The 9,191-nt window shown below is 44.1% G+C and overlaps 1 protein-coding gene across 2 annotated transcripts in view; it reads left to right on the top strand.

Moving 5' to 3' along the window:
* The first annotated feature begins 7,652 nt into the window (after positions 1–7,652).
* Positions 7,653–9,191, top strand: part of LHFPL2 (LHFPL tetraspan subfamily member 2) — a 104,863-nt gene continuing 103,324 nt past the window's right edge. For both annotated transcript variants that reach the window (XM_026670597.2, XM_087958311.1), the window contains exon 1: positions 7,653–8,182. The gene's annotated coding sequence lies outside the window, so the exon portion shown is untranslated. The remainder of the gene's footprint in view (positions 8,183–9,191) is intronic.

Genomic DNA, 9,191 nt, shown 5'->3' with positions numbered 1-9,191 from the left:
GATATGTAAGACTTTTGAAAGCATGCATAAGCATTATACAGATGCTCTGCCTCCTTCAAGGATTCTGAACTAGTTTCCAAACATTGTTTTTTCCATTCCAGTCCTTTCAATCAGCCAAATAATTTCAGATAAGTGTGAAATACGACGTGTTGTCTCATTGTTTGGATATTGGAAGATTTTTACTGTTTGATACAGTGACAGTTATAGATTTATTTATGTATTAATTTCCCCAAATGCACATGCTAACACAATTGTAGATTCTAAGTCTTTTGAGTTCTAAATTGTAAATCCTGCTTATATTTTTGTTCTGATTTATGTCTTGGTCACTTTCTTAATCTTGGAGACTAGAAAAGTATGACTTCAACTCCCAGAATTCCCAGCCAACCATGATCCATTCAACCATTCAACAAATCAATCAAATAGTGTTTGAAACTGCAAAAAATATTGTAGTTCTTGCCATATTAAATCATTCCTGGAACCATTGTTTTAGTGTTATCCAAAAGCTAATTTTGCTTACCATCCTGACCTTTGGATAAGTAATTCAGCCTAATTTCTTCTTTGTAAATGCTTTGTACAGTATTGGTTTATATTAGGTGAAGGCTATCAATAAATAATTTGTGTTGTCAGTAAATTTATACATTAGATGTAGGAACTGTACCTTTGCACCATCAAAAAAAAGACATCATCAAATTAAATCAAGAAACCTATTTTGAAATCCTGAGCAAGTATATCTGAAGCTAATTAACACATTATCAGGATTTATACTTCAGTAAACAGAAATAGAATTGGCTCATATGCTATTTTAATACTTTATTTGAGTGGGATTTAATGCATGCGGAGAAAAATCTGAAACACTTTCCCCTATTAGGTAGAGGGAAGCAATTAGGCAGTGAATATAAATAAACAATACACAATGTTGCAGGGGAGTTGTTGAACATGGAAACTACTCTGCATTCTCATTCCTTGCATAGTATAAGATACTACCCTAGCATCTTGGTTGATGTAAAATTTATTTTTATTTATTAAATTTATACGCCAACCATCTCCCTATCCAAAGTGACTCTGGTAATTCAATTATCAATCCAGCCTCTATAGTATGAAATGGGAAAAGATAATTTTTGAAAATTATCTTGGCAGGTACTATCTAAAAAGCAGTCCCATATTTTGGGTGGGCTGAGAAAATCAGAGAGGATGCCTCCACTGTCTCCCTCCATCACTCAATCTTCTACTGGGACCAAACCCCATTAATGTGTAAACCAGTATTTCTCAACCTTGGCAACTTGAGGTTATGTGGACTTCAGCTCCCAGAATTGTAGCAGGAGAATTATGGGGAGTTGAAATCCACACAACTTAGTTGTTAAGGCTGAGAAACATTGATCTACAAGAAAAAGTAACTGGCAGATACACTTGTTTGGTCACTCATTAGCCTTTTCGGGCTAATGGGTAAATAAGGAAAGGAAGCTTTACTCAGATTTCTAGAATTGTTGTGAGGAAACAGGAGAGAACACTATGAATGACAATTTGAGTTATACAAAATAAATGTGGAGCAGAAATCAAATCAAATATAGTTTATTAATTATACTGGGAAAAAATTAACATCCATTACTCCTTCAGTACAAAAAGGGTTAGAAATGAATTAGTTTCAGACTGTGATCTAATAAAAACATGAAAAAGAATCAGCACAAACTCATATGTGCATATATGTGTGTGTGTGTTTTCTTAAGTTTTTGCGGGTACTTACATGTATGGTATTCAGCTTTGTTCGGGTATTTTCCCAGTCATTGTAGTTGTGCTTTTAAAGTTGTAGCAACGTTTTGGAAGAATCTCATCTGCCATCATCAGGCTTCTGTATTGTGTTCGTCTGTGCCTGATGATGGCAGATGAGATTCTGCCGAAACGTTGCTACAACTTTAAAAGCACAAATATAATGACGTGGGAAAATACCCGAACAAAACTGAATACCATACATGTAAGTACCGAAACTTAAGACAACAAATATATATGTGTGTGTGTGTGTGTGTGTGTGTGTATGCATGTATGTATATATATTCCAGCATACATGTCATGCAAGATCAACTCAACCAAATATCTAAAGAAATACACAAAGAAAAAAGCATCTTCTCAATGTATGCTGTTTCAAATGGCATATAGAAGCATATGCAGCCTTTTGTTTATAAAGAATAGAGTACCATCCCTTGAGAGTTCCACAATTGTTTGATGGCAAAATTCTCATATCTGAAACATTTATAGTCCATGTATTGCAAACTAAAGTTATCTTTCAATGCAACAACTCCTCATGGCTGGACTGTATTTAGATAAGTTCTTTAAGACCTCTGTGTTTTCCCAGGATCCCAGAGTGGGTTGCAACCTTGGGGGTTCTTGTGATTGATTAGATAGTTATCTCTGGTTATTCTTTTTGTGTATTTTCATTGTGTGGACTGTTTTAGATTTTTCATATTATATGCTGTCCAGAATTATAATGGAGCCGAGTTACTGATACATTTAAATAAATATGTAAATTCATACATAAATTCAGTGTAATGTTTTCTCCTACGATGCTTTCCTGATTGTATTCTTTCTGTTAAGACAAATGATATTAGGATAGCTCACAAGAGGAGAGAGATGGAATCTCAAAGCTTTCTTATCTGTCCTGCAGAGTTACAAGTTTGCCTCACAGTCTAAAGCCAATATTCATAACAGCATGTGTGGATATATAAATTGATAGATTGTAAGTGGAAAATCACACAGAAATAGCTTAGTTCTGGCTATAAACCTAAGTGCAGTTCCATGAAAACTCCCTGAGGAAAGATGCACAGCTTGGTTTATACTGCTTGATATAATATTAGAGATACAAAGATATAACAATATTCTGTATTTGACCCACCATTTGTATCAACTAGATAAGACTTGTTTCAGATTTCATTTCTGGCTAGATCTAAATTTGACAGTTCCAAATAAAATCCTATTGTTGAAAATGTTGACTTGCGGCTGCAATATCATATCTATTTCTCATACGGCTTGAGGTGAACCTTAACCAATCTGTTTTGAGCAATAACCCTTTCCAATGGATACTTTATTTAGGCAGCATCAAGATATTGACGGTGGAGATAGAAATGTTTATTTGAAACCTGACTGTATTACAGATAATCCTCGACTTGCAAACATTTGTCTAGTTACATCAGCACTAAAAAAAGGGGGACTTATGACCAGTTTTCACACTTACAATCGCTGCAACATCCCCATGATCAAAATTCAGGCACTTGGCAACAGGCATGTATCTATCACACTTGCACTGTTCTGGGGTTATGCAATCAATCACCCTTTGTAACCTTCCCAGCTGGCTTCTGACAAGCAAAGTCAATGGGTACTTAATGACTACCTGATTCACTTAACAACTGCAGTGATACACTTAACAACCGTGGGGGGGGGAAGCCATAAAATGGGGAAAAAACTAACTTAACAACTGCCTTGCTTAGCAACAGAAACGTTGGGCTCGGTTATGGTCTTAAGTCAAAGATGGCCTGTACTGATATACAAACAAAAACATGTATGCCTTTGTTTCAGGTCGCTAAGAGTTACTAGGGTGATTAAGATAGCCTATACATTGACTAATTTTACTATGAGTTATATGAATGGTCAGTACAATTATAGGGAAACGGAGGTGAGTGGGTTGAGAAGTTAACATTTAATAGCAGCATCAACATGAAACATTGAAGAGATCACTGTTGTAAAAAATGAAATATTTTGATTTAGAATTAGTAGTTTTAGTACAAACTTACTAAAGTAGCTATATAATTTGATTATAGTCATATGTAGCAGTTTATTGTATTAAATTGTTGCCTATTTAACATATATACGTACATAGCATATGTGTGTGTGTGTGTGTGTGTGTGTGTGTGTGTGTATACATCAGAATTTCATTTTTTAATGCATGCCAGTGTGTTCACAGAAAAAAGTGACAAGAAAGATTATCTTATCATTTCATTTGATTCTTACTCTATGCAGGAATACAGTACTTATGGCTGGTTCTTGCAGTTAAGGCCATTGCAGCATGTTCAAGATAATGTGATCAAAATTTGAGTGCAAATTTGTGGCCTTCCCAGCCAACTTCTGACTGTTCTGACCAAGCCTTCCTGAGACAGTAACAATCACATGCTGTTTCCAAACACCTTTTGTTTTATTTCAACGGCTGTGAATTATATGCTTTCACAGCCCATAATGAGTCCCAGTTTATGAATAGTCCAAGACAAGTCTGCCACAGTCTTTTGGGATAAGGCTGATAAGCACCCACTTTTATCTCCCTTGAAATGCTGCCAACAACTAAATTGCCAATTAGCTGTATAAGGCCAAACGGAGCACAAAGTCAAAACGGAGCTTCAGATTTTAAACCGATCAGAATGAACAAAGTTGCTTCCTGCAAAGGCTCATGTCCCTCTGTTTCTCTTATGGGAGGGGCCAATCATCTCCAAGCCTTACTCCCGAGTTGCCCCTTTTGTATTAACTGTTCTTGCCTTCTGGCAGCTCTGCATAAGTACGCACTGGGAACAGGCTCCCCCTGTTCCTCTGCCTCGCTGATGTCTGGAGGCTCCGGAGTCAGCACATAACTCTCAGATGGCCCTGGCTCCATCTCTGTGTTGGACACAGATCCCTTGTCCAAGCCCTCCGCAGACTCCAGGACTGGCCCATGTTCCTCCCCACTGTCCGACTCTGCTGCCAGCTCTGCAGGCCGCCGGCGGACCACAACACTGACAAGCAAAAGTTAATGGAGGAAGCTGGATTCACTTAACCACCATGGATTCACTTTAAAACTTAATAACCATGGCAAAAACAATAGGTAACATGGGGCGCAGCTCACTAAACCATATTTTGGTTGCAATTGTGGTCACAAGTTGAAGACTATCCATACATATTTTTGCATCACTTTTTCCCCTCCAGGCTTCGTACAAAGCAGAGGAGAGTCAATCAGATTTCCAATCTTATTACTTTGGAGCAGAACAGAGGGTGTTATTGGGGCAATTCCATCAACATCAGTTTTAAAACAATTAGTCCCATTTAATAATTTAAACAATACAACCAAAAGACAAACAGAGGTAGATGCAAGCATTTCGTACTGACTCATCAGTACCTACATTACAATAATTACAGCTTTATGTCAATCTACGTTTCCCATGGGCATAAGGCTTGCCAATGGTTGCTTTCCTGCATACGTTATTGGCTTAATTAGTGCTCTTGCTAGATGTTATATTTGAGGCTGACTTCAACCGTGTTATTGTAATGTAGGTACTGATGAGGCAGTACAAAATGCTTAAATCTACCTCTGTTCATCTTGTATTGTTTAAACTTTTTTCTTCACTGCAGCCTCCTGAAAGTAAAACTTTTGATTGCTTATTTGTCAGTCTCCCCATAATTCTCTAGTTTCCCTCAGTACCTGCTGGTTGCTCCATCATATCAAGAGGCTCTTTCCCCATCTCTGGGACTCATTTTGAACATGTTAGCCATGTTTCCTTATTTCAACTTAATTTAATTTGGGAGATGCTGAAATGGTAGGAGGGACAGACCTCTCCACCCTCCCCATTTGTCCTGTGGTAGTATATTACAGAAAAATATGCCAAAGGGGGAGAAGAGCAAACCCAAACGGAGAAAAAATAATTCCTTTGTCTATAGTGATTAGTGCACAAACAAATCAGGACAACATGATTTGACAGTGACATGGAATAGTTGCTCAGAGCCAAGATAGGACTTGATAATGGGACAACTCTTTTAGTACTATTGTTTTGACTGATCAAAGATAACACTATCTACAGTGCATTATCGGTATAACAATCCAGGTCTGTTGAAATTAGGGTTAGGCAAGTGTTGCCATGGCCAGATCCACAGAGCAGGGATGTTGGAAGTTCAAGATGAATGATGCTCCTGGCTGCTGAAGTTTGAGAAGAATCAAATGAAGTCCAGACAAGGAGGAAATAAATCTCAGCCATCCAACAAGAGAACAGTAACAGAACACCATCAAGCATAAGATCACACTCTTGCACATTATGATTTGTAAACGTGTGCCGAGTTGTGCAGACCACAACACTGTGGCCTATTTAGCAAGCCATGACTTGTCTGGACTTAACTTGATTACTTCAGCAGCCAGGAGTGTGGAAATACATCTCAACCATCCAACAAAAAGAACAGTAACAGAACAGCATCAAGCATGATCACGTTCTCACACATGATGATTTATAAATTCGTGCCGAGTTGTGCAGACCACAACACTGTGGCCTCTTTAACGAGCCATGACGTAGTCCTGCCTGAGAAATCAAGATTTTTACGGCAGCGCCATAAATGTCGGATTAAGAATTTTGCAAAAAAACAAAAAAAAACCACTGTGTCCGAATCGTGGATCTCTCAGGCCTAACTGAATCCCCCTGTATCTCAAGGGCTCCGTGCTATTGCAGCCATTAGCCAGTTCCCTGAGTTTCTCCCAATACGATCCTTAGCAGCCTTCGTGGCAGGGAGGCACCTAGGCGAGTCCATTAACGTGCGCGCGCGTCCCACTCTCCCGCCCAGAAAGCGGCTAAGTAACCGCGGGGTTGTCGGGAACTTCGTTATTACAGCAGGAATTTCCCTTCGTGTCTCCCCCCGCCTTGAATTTCCCACCAGGCGGCCCTGGAGGTGACTCGCTCCTGGCTCTCTCCTTCTTGCGCGTTCTTAATCGTCGGCGGGATCCGGGTCCCGGGAGTTCCGCCACCGCTGCGGCACTTCTTGCCTCCAGCCCTCCTTCCTCTCCCGCGCTCTGCTCCAGGCATGAACCCTTCATTGTGTCTGCCGCGTTCACTCCTCCCCGCCTGGCGGGGCCTCCCTCAACCAACAGGCAGCGGCTGACCTCGTTTTGTGTCCCTTGAGAGACTCTGCTTGGACTGCGCCGCGGGGACAGTCTGGCTTTCGGCCAGCCCACGGCTTTCGCCGGTCCAAGAACGGGAGCCTGGCGGCTGCTCCTACCACAACTTCTTCCTAAGGTTCCCCCCCCCCCAACCTACCTCGCTCCTAGGTAGGAAAGGAGAGCTTACTCTTAAGGGGTTCAGGCTGCACTCTTTCGCTGTCCCCTGGCAACCCTCAAATGGCTGCTATTCGGTGAGAAAGCTTCTTTCCCGCCTTTCCTCAACCTGGTGCCGTTCTGGGCTGGGAATATAATCCCCAGGCCCTCCAGCATTATTCTGAAAAATGGGATCCCAATGTACCTCGAGGAGCTCGGAGTTGCCCTCTCCACCTCCTTTATTCTTAAATTTAACCACGGTTTAAAGAAGTAAAGTACATTTCTAGATCCTCCCGACAGTCATAAACCAATCCCACACAGGCCCGCACTAAAGTTTGGTCGGCCAGCTGTATGGTATATTCACACGTACATGGCCTCCATTCGTGGAAAAGAACCCCTTCGCCCCCGGAATTAGGCGCAGCCGGGAAGAGCTCTTGCGGGGCGCTTGGGAGACTCATTGAGTCCCCCTTTCCCCTCTGCGGACGCCTTAACGGTCCTTTTGTTAACCTCAAGAAAGTTAACCATTCCCCTCAGGACTCCCGCTCGCTGCCTTCCAGGCCAACTGGGGCCGCCGCCCCTCCTCGCTAAGGCTTTCCTCTGTGTCTGGGCGCGCCCCAGTTCCCCTCAGGGCAGCCCTCTCTCCCCAGCGGGAAAACACCGGAGCGCCGGGCTGCTTCGGCACTTGCCCGCACGGCCAGCGCTGCCCAGCAGAGCCCTCCTTTTACGCGGATCCACCTCCGGCCTCTTCCGCGTCCTGCCCACCCCCTCCCTCGCCTTTCGGTGGGGAGATCCCTCTCCGGGTCGGCTCTTCCGTGGGGCGCCCGCCCCTTTCGCTTTCCGAGCCCTCCCTTCATCTCGTCCCGCCGCCGACCCTTCAAGCTTGGTGGGCCGCGGAGGGAAGGCGGGGGACGTCAGTGCCGAGTGGGCTGGTCCAGGGCAAGGCAGGGCAGAGCGAGGCAGCCTCGCTTTACACGGCTCCTTCCCTCCCGCGGGAAGCAGCAGCCGCCCTTCTGGACTGGCCGCGCCGAGGCCTTGGCGGAGAGGAGGCTGAGACCGAGGTGACCCGAAGGGCTCCGCGGAGGCGCACTCAGGGGCGCTTTCTTCCCGGCTTTGGGGATTGACTGGCTGAGAGGGAAGGCTGCGAGCAGCGGCCGTGGACGGCGGGTAAGGCGGGAAGGGGGAGCCGCAGATATGCAGCCGTTTCCATTCATTGCATCGAGGGGAATTGGGGAGCGAGGAGGGACGGAGAATGCGGGCGGCTTTTGCGAAGTCTACTTTCTTCCGGGTAATTCAAATTCGAATGGGGGACGAGGAGTGGTGGGATGCTTCTTTTGGGTGACTTGCAAATGAGTATCGCGCCGGGTAACCGAAGAGCATGCAGGTTGCTCCCGCAGGAAGAGGCACAGGCACACACACGCCTTTTAGAGAAAGTGAGTTTGCCCATTGGTTTCAACGGGATTAGTTTCTAAGGAAACCCCGTGTAGGATTGCAGTCCGAGAAGTTCTAGTTTTAAGACGGACCCAAATTCCAGCCTTCCGGCTATTTAGGTGACCGGGTGGGAAGAAGAGGAAAAAGGCAACGGAATTATGTAGCCTTCAGCTGGTTACGTATGGGAGCAGTTGGAGAGAAAAGCTGGGATCCTGCTGAAGGATTTGGCAGTTGGTGATCACAGGGGTTCTGACTAACCGGCAGGGAATACACACCATAAACCACACGGAGTCTCTGCAACCCAAACCAATTTTCCTCTTTAGCATTTTCCGCCTCTGCGGAACAAGCCTCTGAGCCCCAAACTTAGCAGCTGTAGCCGATCTGGCTTTCTAAGGTGCTGGAACTGCGCCGTCCTGTACCGACCCGGTTCTTCTCCCAGGCGGCGCGTTTGCTCTTGCAGAAGCCGTTTCCTCCCATCTGGCTGAACCCAAAGTGAGCAGGCTGATAAATCTGCCAGTCCTTTGATTGCTCGGCCTCCTGCTGTGGTTTTCCAGCACGGAAAGGAAGCGGGGCTGCTTGCATTGTTCGTGCACGGGACCCCTTACTGGTTGGGTGACTGGCTGGGAAGGAGGCGTTTGTTTGTCTTGGTGTTTTTGCACATGCATTCTTTGGGAGTAAAGCACTTTCAGAAGCCTGGTATCCTCTCCTCTTCCTTCGTGCCTCTTTGTGTGTCAGGGCACTGTAA

This window comes from Notechis scutatus, chromosome 2, assembly GCF_049901735.1.
Source record: "Notechis scutatus isolate UNSWTSFEM ecotype Mainland chromosome 2, rNotScu1.2, whole genome shotgun sequence".
Lineage (NCBI taxonomy): Eukaryota > Metazoa > Chordata > Lepidosauria > Squamata > Elapidae > Notechis > Notechis scutatus.
This window is presented reverse-complemented; position numbering and strand designations above follow the sequence as displayed.